General features: G+C 41.7%; 1 long non-coding RNA gene across 2 annotated transcripts in view; it reads right to left on the bottom strand.

Moving 5' to 3' along the window:
* Positions 1-299: 299 nt before the first annotated feature.
* LOC141578006 (uncharacterized) overlaps positions 300-20,410 on the bottom strand; it is a 53,374-nt gene continuing 33,263 nt past the window's right edge. For both annotated transcript variants that reach the window (XR_012507841.1, XR_012507840.1), the window contains 4 exons: positions 17,515-17,612; positions 13,540-13,783; positions 10,798-10,921; positions 300-4,201 (listed from right to left, as the gene is read on the bottom strand). This is a non-coding gene — a long non-coding RNA (uncharacterized LOC141578006). The remainder of the gene's footprint in view (positions 4,202-10,797; positions 10,922-13,539; positions 13,784-17,514; positions 17,613-20,410) is intronic.

The following is a 20,410-nucleotide window of genomic DNA, read 5'->3' as shown; positions in this document are numbered from 1 at the left end:
GATATTAATTGCACAATATGTATTTTCCTTCAAGTTCATCCTTTTTTCTCTATACTATCTTGAGTTGCTTAGATAATTTTTCCCGCAGTATTATTTATTTTAAACACTCAGTATGTGCTTCTGTCTGTTGCTTTATTAGAGAGCAAGAATTCATTATTATTTTTAATAAAATATACTTTCAGGAAACTATACTGGGATTCATTCATTCACACAGTTAAGCAATGATACCTGTTTTGTTATATCAATTGTCTAAGCCTCTCAACTTCCAAAAGATTACATGGACAAAGTTTAAAACGTCATAAATGATTGACTAACAAAGTTTATTGTGTTCCTTGATTAAAAGTACAAATATGAGTCAGTCTTAAATTCGGATGTAAACGTCTTATAAATTACATGAGTCTTCTCCAAAATTCTTTAATTTGGGCTTTAAATCCTCCAGTAAAAAACTGGTTTGAAGAAGAAGAAAGTCGAGAATAGATTCAATCCAAATTCTATGGGAATAAACAAAGCTAAATGTTTCAGTCATTTTTTTGAAGCAGAATAGGTATGATTTGTGCACCATATGATTTTAATAGTATTCATCTGAACATACGGTTTTGACAACATGAGACCACAAGCCAGCAAACAAGATCTCAGGCAAAGCAAGAAAAACAACTGAGGGGATTTTCTGCTGCAAAATTTCCCCTAAATAAAACTGTAATTGAGAACAAATCTGACGCCATATTGGTTCTGTTCCTTCAGTTTGAAGCACTGTGCCCTGTTTTCCAGGCTTAATCTTGCTGGCTTTGCACCTTTTGTAAAACAATGTTGCCTTTAGCCTAAAACCTACAGGAAAGCCTATTCTCGGGGCTCTGACCTTTAAGGATGTTAGCACTTCTGCACTTATGCAGAGATGGCAAGTTGCAAAATAGAGAATAAGCTTTGTTTTGTTGGAGGCTTACAGGGACACAATAGCCTGAGCCACATGAATGGCTGCAAGAACAAAGAATCCCGGCAGCAAGAAGTTTGCACAACCAACCACACCCCCTCCCCTTTTTAGTTCAAAAGGAGCCTTAATTCTGACTTGGGAAAGATGATTCTCCAGGACATTAGTCCCCCATCTTCTTGGTCTGCCAGCTTTCTGAATAAAGTTACTATTCCTTGCCCCAAAACCTTGTCTCCTGATTTATTTATTTATCACTGTGGTGCAGTGAGCAGAACAAGTTTGGCCTCAGTAACAGAACCAGCTTTGTCATTCCCTCTGATGTGAAATCTCTCTGGGTGTACAAGTGCTTGCCTGGTGGTGGTGGTGGCGGTGGTGGTGGTAGGCAAAAATATTTCACATCTCCTGATTTCAATAGGCTAAAATTTACTGCTATTTAAGTCAACTCTAGACATTTACAGAATCACCTGCAGATGTGCTTCTGGGAGCTACAAAAATTCCAACAATGAAAATAATTCTATTGTCTCCAGACAAGATAATTTTCCTCAAAATTCAGCAGCTCTGAAACACACTTCAGGAGTACAGATAGATGCAGTGTTCTTCATTTCCCATGCTGTTCTGACACAATTTTCCACTTATATCAAAGTAAATTAAAATCAGTCTTCAATAGCAGATGCTCTGTCATGATACAACAATGTCAATTCCACTTATTTATTGAGCCAGAGCAGCTTTAGAATAAATGACTTTATACCAAACTCCTGCTTGATATCCTGTCTTCTCCATGGTGGCTAATTCCTTCTTCTTACTTCCTAAAAGTTCTCCTGTTATGGGAAGTTAGCCTTTACTGTGCACATTCAATTGGAAAGGCACAAATTAAATATGTGAGGGGATGACATACATATTTAATTCTTACTTATACATAAATAAAAGCACACAGGACCTGTGTCTTGGAAGATGTCACTTTCTAATGTGGGCAAAAGGATGGTCTATAGTTCAATCAATGATCTAAAAGCAGTTTTCTAGGATATAATAAAGCAGTGCTTGAGTTATAAGACAGAACAACTCCTGGATATGAATCAGTGGCACCAATCAGTGGGTGCACATGTGTGCATACACACGCCTATGCACACGAAGCAGCCTTGGAGACACTCCATCTGTGCTGATGGAGCAAAGCCATGCTGGGGAGATGAGGAAAAAGTGCCTAATACAATCAAACCAGGACACCTGAGTAATGGGTAATAGGAGTCAATTGAATTTTCTGGTTAGCTGAAGGCCAAACAAAAACACTTTAATTTCAAACGTCATTGTTAAAAACTTTCTTAAAGCACAGAAGCCTGTTTTCCTGCTTTGCTTAGTGTCACATGGCATATTAAACATGACAGATTCTTAGTTCTCTGACTGTGGAACGGGAAAGGCCTTGCTGTCATATTTCTGAACATTAGTCTATGTTTTGCAGCACAGTGGATACTGAAAATGGGGCAATTTGAGTGAATGGGAATGGAAATAACCTAGCAGTCATTGACTGTGTGTGATTTGCCAACTTTCTCCAAAAAGTAGGGGTAGCAAGCAAATCAGATAAATTGAGGGATCCTGGGGTGGGGAGTCAGGTGGGCTGACAGCTGGGTGGTCCCAGGTAGCTTGTTTTACTGTGTAAAATTGTGACTATGATCCAGACAGTAACACACTGTCAAATTCTTGTGCCTGTAGCTTTGATACCTGGCCAAGTCTGTGAGCCAATTTTATCGATGGTGCATAATGAAGATAACTAACATTACCTGAGGACCAGGTTGTGTGACTTCCATGCATTGACTCACTGAATTCCCTAAGCACCCTTTGTGGTACATAACAGTCTTAAAATATGCAGCAGGGGATTATTCTGTTTGCAGATGATAAAATGAAACTCTGAACTGTTGAAGCCTGGCCCGAAATAATGCAGATGGGAAGACGCCGTGCTGGGAGCTAAGCTCGGGCCAGGCTACAGAACCTGAAGCTCCCAGCAAGTCCCCTCACCCAGGAACCTGGCCCACAGCCACTGCCTGGCCCTGTTCTATTTCTATGAGTGCTCATAGGAAAAAGCCAGGTACTCAGGGTCAATGCGACTTGATTAAGAAATTCAAACTGGGATAGCCTTTTGTTGGGGACTGTAACCTGGGAGTGAAACTGGCAGTGAAGTAAGGGAGGAAACATCTCTGGTTGTAAGAATATTTCTAGGGAAGAAGGTTCCCTGATGGGCTGGCATGGGAATCGCTGTGGTTGGGAGCCCCGTGTTGCACTGTGGGGTTGTGGGCAGGGAAGGAGAGAGGCTGTTCATACTGGTCATAGTCAATACAGTTTGTAAACAGCTGAGTTCTGTTCCCTCACAGCTCAGACACATGCAGGACATGAGGATGCTTAGCAAATGACCAACAGTAGGTATCAAAGACCAAGAGTGGGGTGGGGAGGAGAGATGGGGCCACCTTCTGGAAGAACCGCTGCCCCAGGGGACCAGGAAGGTAGTGAATGATTGGGGATGCACAAAGGGTTTCTATGGCCTCATCAGGTAGTTCCTATTTTAAACTGATAGTCTGGAATATATGGTCAAATGCGGTGGAATGTCTGCTCTTATTTTAAGTTCTACAAACACTTAAACGGATAGATTTCTATCTCCATTATACAAGCACTGCTGGGTGACCTTTATAGTCAATGTGAGGATCAAAAGAGTAAGTACTTATTAATGCTATTCCCATGCTTCTTCTGAATTAACACTTCAGCAACAGTATAACGGCCACGCTCCTTAACAACTGCCTCTGTAAGGGTCTTGTAAGTCACAAATAATAATTATAAAGAAAATATATTAAAAATAATAACAATTACAGTTACAACAACTATGTTGTTTATAACGATGATAGTGTTAGCATCTCCCTCTCATATTAAACAGTACCCAACACTAGATTCCTTAGGAAACAACGCCAATGCATTTTTGTACTTTTCTAAGTCTTCACCCAATGAAGCCTTTTTATTCACATTGGTCCACCACAGCCAGAATTGCTGTTCCTTGCATGGTGGGCTGCCATGCTGCGATGTTCTGGGCTTTTTCTGGCACAATGCGTCTATACTGGGTAGTCAAGGTTCCACGTACCCACTCTGATTTCCAATATATTGTTCTCCAGAGCCAACAGAGGGGCCACTGGAAAGAGGCCACATATACTGTGGTGAACCCAAACTGAATACCTGTTGAAGGAATGGACACAAAACATGGAGTGGTGGATGGATGGAAGGACAACATAAATTCTTTTACTCCTGTAAAGAGAGAGGGGAAAATGGTGAAATAAATCCCAAAGAGAAAAGACGTTCATGGTAATAATAATTTTCAACAGTGAAAGAATCCAAACAAAAGGCAAATATAAAATCTCTGGGAAGAAGACTCATTACAACCTGTTTCTTTCACATATATACCCTTAGTAGGAATAACATACTTAAAAATCTTCAACCAACCATAATTATTTGCTCATAATAAACTTGGGAATCTTGAAGCATATTATTCACTCTCAGTGTTGAAATAATACAATCTTGGAAGATGATTTGTATTTGAGGATTAAAAAAAGAATATTGTGGATGTATCTAACAATTTAAATAGAAATAAGAAATGTACCTTTGGGAAAGCTATGCATAGAGAATGTTGGAGGAAATACACTGAATATAGGCAAGTGAGCAAGCTCCCTTGAGTCTGGGAAAGTGAGTGCAGCACATTCAGAAAGTCTATGAAGTTATTACAAGCCACAGAAATGTATGCAATTAAAGTGTCTTCCTAAGCAAAATATTCTTCTTCAGGAATTTTTATCTTGATATTTCTATGGTCTGTGTGGTCACAGGAAGTCAAATTTATGGTGGTGGCTTAGAAGTTCTTTTCTCTCTGTGTGTAATTTACAGGGCAATGCTACAGATGGGGCAGCAGAGATCTGTGGTAAGCTGTTCCATAGGGTGGGGGAGCGGTTAGAAATGATAAGGTCAGAGATCTAAAAGACTTTTAGACCCTCCCCTCCTAACTGGCAGACCTTTAAAGTAAACTAGCACAGGTATGTAACTAAGACAGTGGATGAGAGGCAAATTTATAGTCCCTTTAGTGTTACTGCTCAGTCAAGGGGTAGGGACCACTCTGGCCAGGAACGGCAAGACCGTGAATGGGGTGGATGCGTAGGAGGAGCTGACATTTGCTTCTGACCTGAGAGGCAGGCGTGTGTTGCAGAAAAGCCGACAGTGCTGGAAAGATGCAGTAGGTCCACAGCCCAAAAGGAGCTGTCATATTCAGGGAGGTCAGAGAGCAAGAACCAGAGTTAGTGACGCCACAGGGTCAGCAGCGTGGCAGCATTGATGTCAGTATCTGTGTCCATAACCCACCTAACCCTACATGAGCTCATCTGCCTACGGGGGCAGGTAAGTAGCAGAAATGCTTGGAGTGGGTGCAGCCACTGGCAAATTGGCAAGTGGACATCCTAAGGAAACGCAATGCTCAACATCACCTTATTGGAAATAGGGCCTCACAGTGTCAGATCTCCTTCTTATTCAAGAGAAGCCAGAAATTAAGAGTTTATTAGCAATCAACCCAGATCAAAACCCAGAAAAGATATCATTTTATAATGACAAAGCAGGCACAGACTATTCAGAGATAAATTAATGAAAAATATTAAGAAGATTCTGATAAATGATTTAAAAAAAGAAAAAAAAAGATGATTGAATGAACAGTAGAATGCACCACCCTCTTCAGTGGGCAGACTCAAATTTGGGGGACATAGAACATTTTTTCTCCAAAATAAATTTAGTATCTGAATGCAAATTTAGTTAATAATCCCAAATGGATTTAAGAAAAAAATCTGAAAGGTGATCCTAAATGTATTCCAGAAATATACCTATATATACAAATAAAGTAATGAGGAGGGATGTTTCAATTTGTAGTATTAGGGATATTCTGGAAAAGGATAAAACAGGACCAACTCTAGGAGGTATTAATCTATGTTCATGGAAACAGTATAGAAATAGTGCACTGAGAGTATGAATGAAATACATTACATTTCAAGAATAGACGTGGATATTTATGAGATTTTAGTAATATTATAAAACTGACACTTCAAATCAGTGGATTCAAGTTCTGCAGTAATTAGCTAAATCATTGGAAGGCCTGGTAGACTGTCCTCATTTATGACATTAAAATAAATTCCAGATAATTTTTTAATTAAAAAATAAAACACCAGAAATAACCCAACATCATTTAATCTGTTCAGATTTTCAAGCGAGAAGAACTTTCTAAAAAGCTTTTGGAACAAAGACCAAAAAGTGCAAAGGCCTAGCAACTCAGCAAGGCCAGAAACGCCCACTGTAAAACAAAACGAACCCTCGCCCAACCCTCTCTCACGGCCCTGTATTGCTCTCTGATATGTTCTACACTTTCTTCTTCCCTTTAAAGTCCAGTTTCTTGGAGAAGTACCTGCGCTGAAGACACCTCAGGGCTCAGAGCCCTGCATCCCCCACGGGCCTCATCGCAGCACTGAGACAGGAGTTGTACTGCCGGTGGCTGCGTGTTTCAAACTAGTCAGCATTTTCAGCTCGTGTTTATTTGATTACCAGTTAGCTTTTGCCGTGGACAAATATTTTCCTCTCAGGGGGACGTTTTCCCCCCGTAATTTTTGTTTTACTTAAATAAACTTAAAAAGCCCAGACAGAAAAGTTTGTGTGCACATATGCACACACACAGATACACACAGATCTGTTTTTTAAAGTCTACCTAAGTATAGTCCTCCTCCTCCTTTTCCCCAGGCTTGGCAATTAAAGGTGGGCTTTAGCTCTTGCTTTATTGCCCCACACACACCCCCTTTCTCACTATGCTCCTTTTAGTCAGTGTTCAAATCCCTCTTAAGCCAGGTTACAGCCTTCTCTGTGTTGCCTCAACTAGTTTCTCCCAACTGCTCTGCTATTCTTCTTTCTCTTGGTGGATTTCTCTTCTCCCATGTGCCATGTACATGGCCATTTTCCCCAGGGCCTCGTCCTCAATCCTCCACTTGGCAGGAATGAATCGCCCCCACGGCCTCACCCACAGCTCCTCTGAGCTCCTGACTGTTGAATCCAGCTTAACAACGGGCATCACTCCTCAGATGTCCCATAGACACTTTGCAATCAAAATGCCACACACAGAACCATCTCCTCGAAAGCATCTCCTCCCCTTACACTCCCACTGCAGATCCACTCTCCAGATGGGTCACTGGAAAGTCACCTCAGCAGCTCTGCAGCCCGCCGCCCCGGCCCTGTAGTCCCCTCTGCAGCAGTCACCACTTCTGCCGCCCACGACTCTCTCCCTCAGCCAAGGGCCTCTCTGCAGGCGTGTGTCACATGTCTGGATTACCTGGGGTGGCCCCCGAAATATCCTTTCCCCCCAAAATGTGGGCCTCCCCCCAAAAATGTTATTATCCATTCTGCTGCCAGTATAACCAGATATACTTTAACATAATCAATATGCAATTCTCTTGCTTACATATATTCCAATATAGCCCTGTTTCTTTAAGGATACATTCAAGTCTAATCACACAAGACCCATTGTGACAGTGGCCTTGTGCACCTGATATTCCCACCTGTGGATACTTTGTTCTAACCCTACTTGTTGTTCTTCAGTCTGGCCAAGCCGCTTCATGCCGTGTACTCTTATATGTCTCTACCTCTCTGCATGAAGTGTCCACTCCCTCTACCACAAATTAGAGAGCTAACTTCCTTTCACCTTTCAAAATTCAGTTCAAATATTCCCAGCTCTATGAAGTCCAATGTGTGTTCACCTGCTTAGCAATCCATCAACTACTCGCCAAGTCTCGCCTGCCCTGCGGAGTGCAGACACCAAATCTTACCTGTCTTGTTCTCCCCAGCAGTTGATACAGTGTTTAGCATAGCAGGTGCTCAGTGTTTGTTGGATAGATAAATGAATGAATCAGTAAAGAGATGAGAGGTCTACAATCCCCCCCAGTTACTCAGCTGCCATTTTGGAAAGTTCATTCTCTGGAGTTAAGGAAATGTCAGTGCAGGTGGTGGGCAGACAGAACAGAGGTGAGGGCGTGGGGGAGAAAGGCCTGGTCCTGGAGAGCGCAGGAGAGGCGTGGGTGGGATAACAATGGAGAGAGAGGGAATGGAGTGGGCGCATGCAAGGAGATGTTGAAGAACAACTGATATTAACTGCAGTAAATTAAATGGAGAACATAATATATGAAGGGAAGATCAAGTTAACACAGCAAGGGTGGAAAAGGCAGTACCAGAGACGAAGAGCTCTCACTTCATCACTCACTGCATTTCACTTACGGCACCCGCCCTCTGGGAAGGCAGCGCCAAGTTCTTGAGAGACTGGTGTTTGTGCTGTGGGTGCTCTAAGTACAAAACGGTATCTTATGGCTTCCAGATTTTAAGACTGATAGATTATTTCTCTTGTGTCCCGTGTCTGAGTTCTCCAACAGCAGGATCTTTTGCTTCTGGGGGTGAGCTATTGTGGTTAATAACTAAGGGTTACTCCAATAATCTCAAAGGACAGTGGGGAAATCACTAGAACAAATAAAAGAGAAATTTCACTCAGAAAAAAACATATGCCCTATAGAACCTTGTGGGGGCCTTGGGGGCAATGTTACCGCCAACTCATCTAACAGTTGTATGTGAGTGCATTAAAACTCCAAGCTCAAGTCACTTAAACACATATGAGAACCAGGGTCGAGGCTGTGGTGCTTCAGACATGCACGGGAAGATGAAAAGCCTGACTATTGCCTCCGACAGGATCAGTCCAGCCGGGGAGAGCAATGGACACAGACATGATCAAGCACCATCAAGACAAGAATCAACTGCAATTCATGCTTAGAGAGGAGAGCAGAAAATCTCTAAAAAGTTGAGGGTTTGCTGCCAAGGCTTGGCAAGAGCCCTTCCAGGCAGAAAAGCAGAGAAAGATACTTCTGGCGAAGGAGTCTAGGGATGGTGGCAGGGTGCGAGGCCTAAAGAAGCAAGGGTGGATGGCTCCAGGGTCATCTGTCAGAAGCTGTTCCCCTTCAGCAGCTAAGAGGCCTAACTAAAAAGGCAGGTGGGGTGTCATTAATGATCATGGGGAAAACTGGGAGGAGAAAACTGAGGTCAGGAGATCACCACCAAAGGCACTTTATTTGAGAGGAACAAAAATAATTCAAAAAGCACTTGAAAATCCTATCTCCCATGAACGAAAAGAACACAAAATAAGTTTCACTCCAGCGTTGAATACAGAATAACAGACTGCCTACTCTCAAAAATGGATTGAAATTTCTAATTCGTTAGGGATTATTTAGAGAATAGGAAAACGAATAAATCTCTAGAATAGCTGTTACTCCATCCTGTTATGTAGGGTAGAGTTAGGCTGAATTATTTAATTAGTATTTTAATGAGACTATAAAGTTGTAAAAGTCCTATCAATTTCTCCCAAAAGCGTACAACTTTTCCTTTCAATGACCTTTATTTGACTTAACTAGAACAATAACTATTTTCCAAGGCTTTTTTCGTGTGTGTTAAAATACCAAATGATATGCTGCCCTCAGAATGTTGTTGTTATTATTAATGCTGATAATAGCCCCAATAAGAAATATTTACAATTATGACTCATTTTGGAATAACAGGTCATTGGATTAAAGTCCTTTTGAAAATAAGCAAAAAAAACGAACATAATTTCTACACCAGGGACAGGAGCTGCACCCTTAATCGAACCTGGTCACTAAGCACAACAAAAGCAAAGATGAAACTCAAATCAGACACCAGGCCACAAAGCATAGCTGACTGAAGATGCCACAAAATGACCTTTCATTCACCTAGGGAATCAGATGCGTTTCTATGTATATTATATATTTTAAAAGCAATTATTATATATATAGCATGTAATTTAGGAAAAAGAAAACTCCCTCTTTCTGTAGACTTATAAACAGGAAGCCCAATGGGGTGTCTTGCAGACATGAACCCGCATGCATAAATGCAAAGCCTATTGACCAAAATACTTTCCTGTCTCCTAAGTTTAAAAAAAAAAAAAGTAATTCAAGGCAGTGGTGAGCTCAAAGGTCTCAGATACAAAACGTGCACATCATCAGCCTTCTAGTAGATAAAAGTGCGCCATGCATAATAGAAAAGATGAAGTTTCCTATGGAAATCTATTTTGAGATGCAACAATTTAAAGGCAACCGAGAGCTCAAAACCAAGTTCAAACAAAGAGAAACAAAGGCCAAGCAAATTTACAGAAATGAACAAAGACATTGGAGAAGGAGGGGATCTGTGTTCTACCAATACTCCAGATCAGCAAATTCATCCTGAATTCAAGCCAGTGATGTGCCATGAGGTCACTCAAGGAACCAGGCTGAAACCATCGGCCAGAAGAAATAGGAAAAATGTCAAAGGCAGGTGTGAGGTGTGGAAGGGGTGACCCTGTGACCCTTGCTGCCATGAGGCAGGATGCTCTTGCGGGCTTTCTGCACAGGCTGGCAGGCTCACATGACTCTGTTTAGAAGGATATCAGCCAACAGCTGTGCCACACGGGCTGCAGCCCGTGCTGAGTCACATCTAGTAACGGTTCTGAGTTCATCCTTAGACGACATGACCAGAAGGATCTGAGAATCAATGATGGAGAATTACCTGAATGAGTATTCCATTTTATTCCATGGCAGTAAACCTTCAGCTTTGTACAACATAAATATTGACAAAGATATACACAGGCAACCTATTTGAAAGCCTGACTGCATAATTGCATCTAATTGAGAAAAGCGGGCTCCTTTTCGGTATGCTAGGTCTTTGTTTGGCTCGGTAACCGATGCTTCTGAGACCCAAAGCATATTCTAGTATAACCGACAGCACAGAAATCCCCACTGATGACTTACTCATTTCAGGGTATTCATAAAATAACCCCAGTTTGCCCGTTGGATACAGATGGTTGTCCCATTCCCATCGTGGGGTGGTCTGTTCTGCTCCCGAAACTGTGGCATCATTAGATTCATGACCCAGCTGTCAAACAGATCAAATTATAAGGCAAGATATTATCAGACCAAGGTCATAAAAGTATTACTGACATTTCAAGCTGAACACATCATCTTCCCAAGTATTTAATTTCTTGTTCTCAGGGTAAATTTCTTTTTATTGCTGCCTCCCTACCCTCAAGTATTGTGAAAACTAGTCCTGACTACGTACCTTGGGTTTACCAAAATTGTAACGACTACTACTACTTTATCTCCTACCTCCTTTTCAGGTGGGCACTTTAGCTTTTAGAAGATACCTACCCTCATTTGTTTTTTCCCCCATTTCTCTGCTATTATCCACCATGGCATTTTCAGTCTGTAAATTGTCAGAGAAAATAAGTAAAAGAAAGAAATACAGGGTCGGTGAGCTGGTGATAAGTGCTGCAGAGGAAAATAAAGGAGGGCGAGGAATGTGTGGTAGGGAGGAGTGTGGATGGGGCAAGTGACCTTTGAATAAGGCAAAGACGGAGGCAATGGGGTGGGCAGAGGGAACAGTGATCACAGGCCTTGAGGTCCCTCACGCTGGACAGACAGCATGGAGGCTGGTGTGGGCCAGAGTGAATAGGAAATAAGTGGTGCTTTTGGGGGGTGGAGCCTTAGAGGCTGCCTTGAGGATGTGGGCATTTTTCCCTCTGAAGGAACTGTGGAACAATGGAGGATCACTGAGCAGAAAAGTGACACTCTAACGTTGGATCGAACAGGTCCAAGACCCTAATTTAAGCTGAACAAATCAAGGGCCAAAGAAGTGACATGCCACCTCAAATTCAGTGCAGAGCTTGAAAGAAACAGCCTCGACTCGCAGCCCAGTGCTCTGCACCCTTCTGGATGTTGTCCCACAGAGCTGTCTCTAAGGTTATATTTTTTCCTCACTCAGAGGCTTGTGGGACAACTGAATGCTTCCCCCTTTTTCAAATGGCAATTTGTCATGAAAGGAATTCGGAGTTGGCAGTGAAACAAGGCATGGACCTGTAGACTACAGAGCTGTTTTTCCTGAAAGCAACAGCTGGCGCGTGGTTTACTCGTGGAGTTCAGCAGAAGAGACAGAGCAACAACAGACAACTTAGCATCTTGCGGAGCTTCGGCTGACTGCACTGCACGTTTGGATGGATTTCAAATTTGGACAGTGAGGCGGCTTCACACGAAAGGCAGGTGTATACATCATACATGCCCACACGTCTGTATGCACACACACGTGGACACACACAGAGTATATGATGTGACTTGTAAAGAGCTGCCCCTGCTAGGTTTCCCACTGCCTCTGATCTCAGCGTTAACCTTTCCCTGGCCATGCTCCCAGGGTTGCTACGAGAATTCTTTGCAATGGAACATGCCCTTCGCTTCACAAACTTTCCCCAATTCTTTCAATGACATTAGGGGAAGAGCAGGGAGCTCTGTGAGGGGGTGGGGATATGGACTCGAGATACCCCTGAATCTGAATCCACACTTCATGGCTTATTTGTTATTTAACTTTATTTACATTCAAAATGCAATTGTTGCAGATCTCAGAAGTTGATTTACACTCACTGCTGTGGCAGAATGTTGCGGTCAGTAGACCCACCACTGGATCCGCTTATTCAACACGTCCTTCCAATAATTCAGATATTACTGTATCACAAATGCCCATTTCTATATTTTGATACCTGCTTTTCAGTATAATTATCTTCCTTCTTTATTCTCTAAATCTTATGATTTTTAAATATTTTTCTGAGAAGTGTTCCACAGGCACTTTACATATGATAAGTTGATAAAGAGATCCTGGAGCTCAAAACCACATTTAAATCCTGATATAAACTCAACTGTGCCGTATACATGGATAGGTTTAGTCTGCTTCCTTTGTTACTTTGTTTAGTAATTTTTGTTTCAAACAAGATCCTACTGTATAGCACAGGGAACTACATTCAATAACTTTTAATAGCCTATAGTGGAAAAGTATATGACAAGGAATATATATATATATATATATGTATGTATATGTGAATCACTATGCTGTATACCAAGAATTAACACAATATTTTACACCAACTATACTTTCAACAAAAAATGTTGAAATAAAATTGGGAGGTGAAACTTCGACTGCCCAGGCTGCTGTCAAGATGAAACGATTCAAAGCAGGCCAGGTATTAGCAAACCCCCTAACACATCAAAACCCCATATGGGATCTTCTTTTTGAGCAGCACAGGCTAACCAGCTGTGGTCACCTGTAAATAAGGTTGAAGTCACTTAGACCCTTGGCTTGGGAACGCCGTGGCCACCGGGGTGGGGGTCACTGCAGCACCTACGAGAATGACGGGGACAGCCTGCTCCTGACGCCGCTCCCCAGGCCTCAGCCCGGAGCACTGCAGTCAGGTCTGAGGTCCGGCCGGGAGCGCACAGCTCCACAGCCACTCGGAGCCCTGCGGTGCGGGTGGAGCTGGGACCGCGCTCGTCCATCACCCTTCCAGGCACCCAGACTCGGGAGTCCCCTGGGGGAATTTTTCTCTGCCTCATAATTCCTGTCTCAGCCTCTTGTGGAATGCGGTCCATGCCCAACGGAAGCAGGGCTTTAACCCTCCGGGACCCAAATCCATCACGGCTTGGATCCAGGATGTAACTTCCATGTTAACTCACCTGGTGCTCGCTTCTTGTGCTGAACTGCCCTCCCCCGTCGATGACATTAGGTCGTATTAGAAGTCCCGACTTGCTTGTCCTTAGCTAAGACTCTGAGCCTCTTGCTCAGTCTTCCTGACTGGAACCACTCTTCTGTGGCAGAAAAGCTTGGGCTGTCGGCAACCCATCATTGTCCTCGGTCTTTTGGGTTTTCTGTTGGTTTATGGTTCTCATGCAGGGATACCAATTTGCACATGAGAAACACCTGTAGACATTTTAAAAAATACAGACACTGGATCCTCCCCACTCTTCAGCCAAGGCTGGAAGCTTTCTCCCTCTAGCAGGGGTTACACAATAATTTGCTTGTGAATTGACCACACATATTGGCATAATCATGGTAAATTGCCCTTTACTCAGTGCTTCCCACATGGCATTTTCTACTTCATGTTGTCTTTGTACGTTCATTATCACATTTAATCCCTGAATTATAGATAATCACCTTTTCTTTTGAGGACACTCCTACTTGCTAATCTTGAATACAAGTATCTTTGATTCTCTTAATCTATTTCATTCCTGAGTTTCCTGTTCCTGGATTTAAAGAGTGAATTATGGACACATGTATTTAAGATTCTCTTAATATATCTATCTGACTCATCCTCTAACCAAATCATATCTGAAGAAGAGAGATTTTCTCTTTTAAATATTTGCATTTTCTTACTATATAGTAGTGCGTACACACGGTGGAAAATGTAGAAAGCATATAAAGTAAGAAAATTACAGCCATACATTATCTAAACACCAAAGGACAGTGCTATGTCATGTTGGGCATTTAACCATTTTTCATAATATTTTATCATAAAATTTCCCTAGGGCAAGTTACTTAACCCTGGAATTGTACTAGACTTTTGTCAAGTATAGAATAACATTCTCAGAAATGACCCCAACATCAAAATAGTACGTGAGGCTGGGAAGGCCGTAGGGCACTCAGCTTATTCTCTGAGTCCTACAAAGAATGCTGTTAATTCACTGATGTTACTCATTCGATGCCTGTGAGTCACTCACTCACTCAGCTGGCTCGGACTGAGACCTACTTTATACCAAATGCCGATCCAAGTGCTGGGGAGACCCCAGAGAGAGCCTGGATCACGGCATCACTGTCCTTCTTCATTTGCTCCCAGAATCCTACTCAACAAACCCACATGGGATTGGGGGGTGGAGGCAGGCGAGATATGGTAAAATTCATTTCATTATGTTCCTTTAGACATATTTAAATAGCATGAAAATAGTCACTAACTTTGATAAGTTTTCTTTTCCCTTCCTATGTATTTTTGAGGATGGGTATAGTTTTGGGGCAGCAAGAGTAATTGATAGATCTTTAGTATGTTAGGATTTTATATGAAAAATTAAGAAGGAAACTGGCACCTTATACAAAGAGAAGAGGCAGTGAGGAAAACACAAGCCACCCTCAAACTTGGCTACCATTCAGAATTTCTGGTATTCAAAAAAGGGAAACATAATTCAAAATATTTTCCCTAAATATTTTAGCCCAGATTAGAAATACATGTAGGCAAAGTTCAGCTCACTGGAACCTACAACAATGTGCTTACTTAAGCGAAGGTATAAACAGACCACAGATACTATAATGCATCCTTTACTTTAAACTAGTTAATGTGAGCAAGTTTCATTTCACATGAATTGCTCAGTACCAATTTAGGAAATATATCCTTCTTGATTGGTAAAAATAGCTCACTGATAACCAGATTCAACAAAATTTAGTGTTAAATAATTAACCTATTTCCTTCAGGAAATGCTTTTGAGTAATCTGAGTTAAGTATTTCCTCTATCTGATCTATTTCTTTTCACAGAGAAAAGTAGTATTATTTGCACATGAGCTACTTTTACTCCTCTGGAGAAATCTGATTGTGAGCTCAGGGTAAGAGTTGTCTACTGCACAGTAGGGAAAAAAAAGATTCATTTCACAGCAAAGATCAGAATCTTTTTTTTGAGGGGCATGGTGAGCTGGGGGACAAGGGAAATGCCTTTGTTTAGAGACAGACCACAGTAATCCATCCTGAAGCTGAAAGATGAAGACCTTGTGAAGAAATGTGGAAGGACACACTGACACACAAATGTGTTCACTCTGCAAAAACAGAAAGAAGGAAAGAAAAAATAATTTAACTGCCCTATAAAGAGAATGGACAGAAAATTGGTAATAAGGGAGAGTGAAGGAAAGTTAGGGAAGGGAGGAGAAACAGTGAAAGGGAACTTGGATGCGGTGGACAGAATAGCAGGTTTCTGGAGCTTAAAATGAAGGATGATAAGAAAAAAAGTAAAGTTTAAAAAAAGTTACAAAGTTTAAAATAGTTTAAAAATTAAAAAATGATGTTAAAAAATAATTTTTTTATAGTGGCATGGAAGATTTTAAAATGATGGAGGTTTTTATTTCAAAATTCAAGTTGTTTGAGTTTCTCCTCCATGCTCCAAACAACAGTAAAAATTGCTTGTGTAATTGGTTTTGGGGGACACCACAGAGAGTGGTGAGCAATGCAGTTAGGTTGGCCAGGAGCAGAATGATTTTGTGGAAGGCAAGACAGAAGAGAGATCAACAGTTTCATGAGGACAGAAACTCAAAGCCAGAAATTATCTTAAAAAGCTTAGTGTGGTGGGCAGAAAAATGTTCCCCCCCAATATGTCTATGTCCTTATCACCAGAAAATAGGAAGAGGTCAGTTTCCCCTGCAAAGGGAGTCTATGATTTCAGATGCGGTTAACGTTGCTAACCAGCATTCTCTAAGAGAGACGAGCTGGATTATAGAGGTGAGCCCATTTGTAATCACCAGGGTCACTAAAGTAGGAAGAGGGAGACAGAAGAGGGGAGAGAGGAGAGGAGATTTGACCACAGGATCAGAGTCAGAGGCACACAACCATGCTGACCTTGAGAGAAGGAAAAGAGGTCACAGGCCAAGAGACGTAGGTGGCCTCTGGAAGCCAGAAATGTCAAAGATACAGTTTCCCCTGAGGCCTTCAGAAACAGCCGTGCCAATATTTTGACTTCAGCAGGCTCCTGCGTTCAAGAACCCTACAAGGTTAAATTTGTGTTGTTTAGTGGAGACTATTTCTTTTTTCTTCCTACTACCATGTCATTTGGGGATACTTGTTACAAAAGAAAGTGAATACACTAAGCTCCTTGAAATGTTCAGAAATTGCAGATAACACTGGAATGTCCACTTTGATATGGGATAGGGCATATGTGAAAATCCAAAGGACAGTGTGACCTTTGCTAACATCTGCTTTTCTCATTTTTAGGAAGAGAACAGTAAGTCAAAACCTCTGTAGTTATTATTTTAGACAAGTGTCTCTTAAAACATTATGTAGCCCTGTGCCTTAGGACACCAAGAGAGTCTCTGTTCTTAGAAGAACATGAATTCCATGAGATAGGGTCTTACATCTGAGTCCCACAGTGGTCTCTTATTGGCAATGAGAACTTGGGCAAATCATTTACCCTCTTTAAGCCACAGGATCTTCATTTGAAAAGGAAGATAAGAATAAGGATTGTTTGGGTGATTAAATTGTACACACACACACACATATATGTACAACATTTAATACAGTGACTAACACATACTAGGCACTCAACAAATTCCTGTTATGGATTTTTAAATGCATGTATAAAAGGAGGAGAAAGTTGCGGGAAGTTGTGGGAAAACTTAGTTCATGGCCCCAAAAAGGGCCATCTCTCAACGGGCTCTGATCAGTCAGTCCCCAGTGATGGGCTAATAAGCAGAAACTATAGCACTTGAGGATTTAATTTAAACATAAAAAGGAAGGAATTTAAACATTATTAAACAGGAGGTATGTTTACACTGTTGGCTGGATCATCTTATCTGGAGAGCTTTAATAAGCAGAGAGTCTCCCCTGTTTTAGAGATGGGCATGCAGGAAAATTACTTGGATGGATGGGCCGTTCTCACCCCAAGATCACATGACTTAGTACTCACGGAAGTAACACCTCTTGTATGTTATTCCAGATGGACTGTCCTCCCATGATTATTGTCAGCTGCATCATCAGTTCAAGGAGACAGCCACCTGGGTCACACTGGAATATTAGAAAGAAAATCTCATGTAAATTTTAGATAGCTCTAACATGAAATAAAGTCATTATTTTATGCCTAAAAAAATCTAAGGAACAGAGAGTAAAGACACTCTTCATTGGGCAACTAAGAGAAAACATGAAACAGGTTAGACTGTCCGAACACAAAGCTGTATTCACACGTCTTCATTTCTGTATTTTCACAGCCAATACACCAGATCTCCAGGATAAGTCACAAATCTGCCCTTAAAGAATGTGATGTAGAAACACGAGGAGTAGTAGTTGACAAACTGGAAGAAGAACACCTTCATGGCTAGGTTGTTCCCACAGTCAGTCTGGTCCTTGGGATCTCTGCAGCTAGAATAAAGAAAAGTTAAGTCTGTAAAACTGTGAACAGCTTTGAGACCATAATCAAAGCCACGGACACATGAGTTAACACGCTAAATATGTATATATAAATATATACACAATTCACACTTTTTTCATATAAGCTGTTTTGAATTCCTTAAAATAGCTACTATGTTAATTCCAACTGTACACACTGTTGTAAGAGTTTCTCCCACTATGAATGCAATATCACACAAGGCAAAAAAAAAACAAAGTCACCCGTTCCTTAAAATTTATAAGCACAACAGTATCCAATGGGCAAGAACTGTCCTCTGTCAGGTGTAAGTTGAAAGAAAGCTACTTCTAAACATCCTGCTAAGTGAAATTCTCTTGTCTCCCTGAACGGCAGGAAGGTAGGACTATTGAAGAAAACAAACAAAACACGGGGCAACTTGCTAGAAGCATTTGGGGAACATAAAACATCCTCCTAGTTCAATATTTGAATTGGTCTTAGTGTTTTCAGAAGATGGCCACTGAGCAGACAACTGGGAGAACGACCCAGCCACATGCAGTGTGTGGGAAGCAGTTAACTAGGGCCGCTAAGCCGCTGGCTGGGATACAAGCCAGAGAGAAGAAACATTTGTTATAGAAGCCACAGCTGATGAGAATGGAGCTACACTAACAGGAACAGCATGGGGGGAGGACACATAACAGTGTGATTACTTGTCCTCTCCGTAACGCACAAGCAAATCTGCCACTGGAACCACGACCCTCTTCCACTTATTTGCAATAGAGAGACTATTTACTTTCAACAATAGGGTACATGATCTAATGTAATTGAAATTATTATTAAGCACTGACATATTTACACAGAGCTTGGACATTCTAAAGCTTTCTTTGTCCCTTTTACTAATGCATAGCTGCAGCTAATTCACTTCTCATATAGGCTAGAGAAAATACGTTTACACTTGAAGTTTTCTAAAGACTGTAATGTACTGGAATTGAAGTGCCTAAAAGATAAAGTCTCTGTTTTGACCTGGTTCTAAAACTGGTGTAGAAATGTCCTCAGCTGCAGAAGGAGCTTAACAGACTCAGTCATCTTGATTGCCACTTTCTCATATATGGCGTTCAGGGTCACGATGATGTTAAAACTGATGAGGGAAGCAGTGATGGGCGTGGCCCACCTGCACAGTCAGGTACTTCTGGATTGGGTCTCTTCCATTCAGGTTCTTGGGAAGTTCTGCTGAAAATACAATGAACACTGAAAGTCCGTAGACAATGATCCCAATAACTGAAGCAATGGTCAACAGGACCTGACAACCCAAAAGCCCAGCAGCATAAGGCTCACTAATGATCATATTTTTACACAGAAAACTTGCCCCCAATCTACGCTTAAACAGACAACATGCACGTGCTGTAAACCTCACATAAACCTGAGAAGTGATGTAAATCGCATGTAAATGCCACAAGAGACGTGAATATCCGGCATGTTAAATTTTAGGGGAGGAGGAATGAAGGATGTCAAAAAGAATGAGTACATCCACTAATGTAACATGCTGACAGCAGGAGCAGCTGTGTGCAGGGCATAAGGAATATATGGGAACTCCACTTTCTGTGAATTTTTCTGTAACCTAAAACTGCACTAAAGAAGGAAGCCTGTTAAGTATATGTTTAAATGGCTGAAAATGGAGTAACTGGTGGCATGTTCTTTTGGAGACAAGTCTGTGATAGCAGAACCAATGAAAGTATCCCTTCTACATCTATAGAATTATTTAGGTTATGAACTAGTTGTAACCCATGAAGGGGATATGCTTCCTTTCAAGGGAGAACCTATCACTGATTCAGGGATCAGCAGGTGCTAGCTGTCATCTTCATTCTGAATAGGACCAGTGAAGCTGTGGACATGCCCTGAGGGAAATAGTGGAAGTGACTGCAGGTCTCTGCTGATGAAAGCTTCACATGCTTTTCATACTCCTTGAGATCTTAAAATGGCAGGTACTCCTACTCCCTGCATTTGCACAAGATTCATGTCCCTGATCCATTGTAGTTCTGACTGAGTGGACTCAAGGGCAACGGGAGTGTCTGAAGCATAATTTGCACGTGGCTGGTAAGGCTTCAGTTCCTCACTAGGCAGGTATTTTTCTGCCCACTGAAGAATGCACATTAAAGGTACCATTTTTAAACTGTTTTCCTTCCATCTACCTTCTTGGTCATAGTCTAGAAACATGTACTCAGGGTCCCTGGCTGCTCCTGATGGCTGCCCCAGAGAGAAAGCTACAAAGAATGTGAATTTCAAGACTAGGTGAACCACATCATGTTATTTACAGTAACAGCGGGAGGCTGGCTTGCACCTGCAGGGGAGAGCAGTTGGAGTGTTTACAAGCCCCTCCTGGAGCCACACTCCTGCATCTGGATCCCAGCTCCGATGCTAGCTGTGGGGCCTTGTGCAAATTTCTTAACTTCTAGGGGCTTCAATC

The sequence above is a fragment of the Camelus bactrianus genome, chromosome 6 (assembly GCF_048773025.1).
Source record: "Camelus bactrianus isolate YW-2024 breed Bactrian camel chromosome 6, ASM4877302v1, whole genome shotgun sequence".
Classification (NCBI taxonomy): Eukaryota; Metazoa; Chordata; class Mammalia; order Artiodactyla; family Camelidae; genus Camelus; species Camelus bactrianus.
This window is presented reverse-complemented; position numbering and strand designations above follow the sequence as displayed.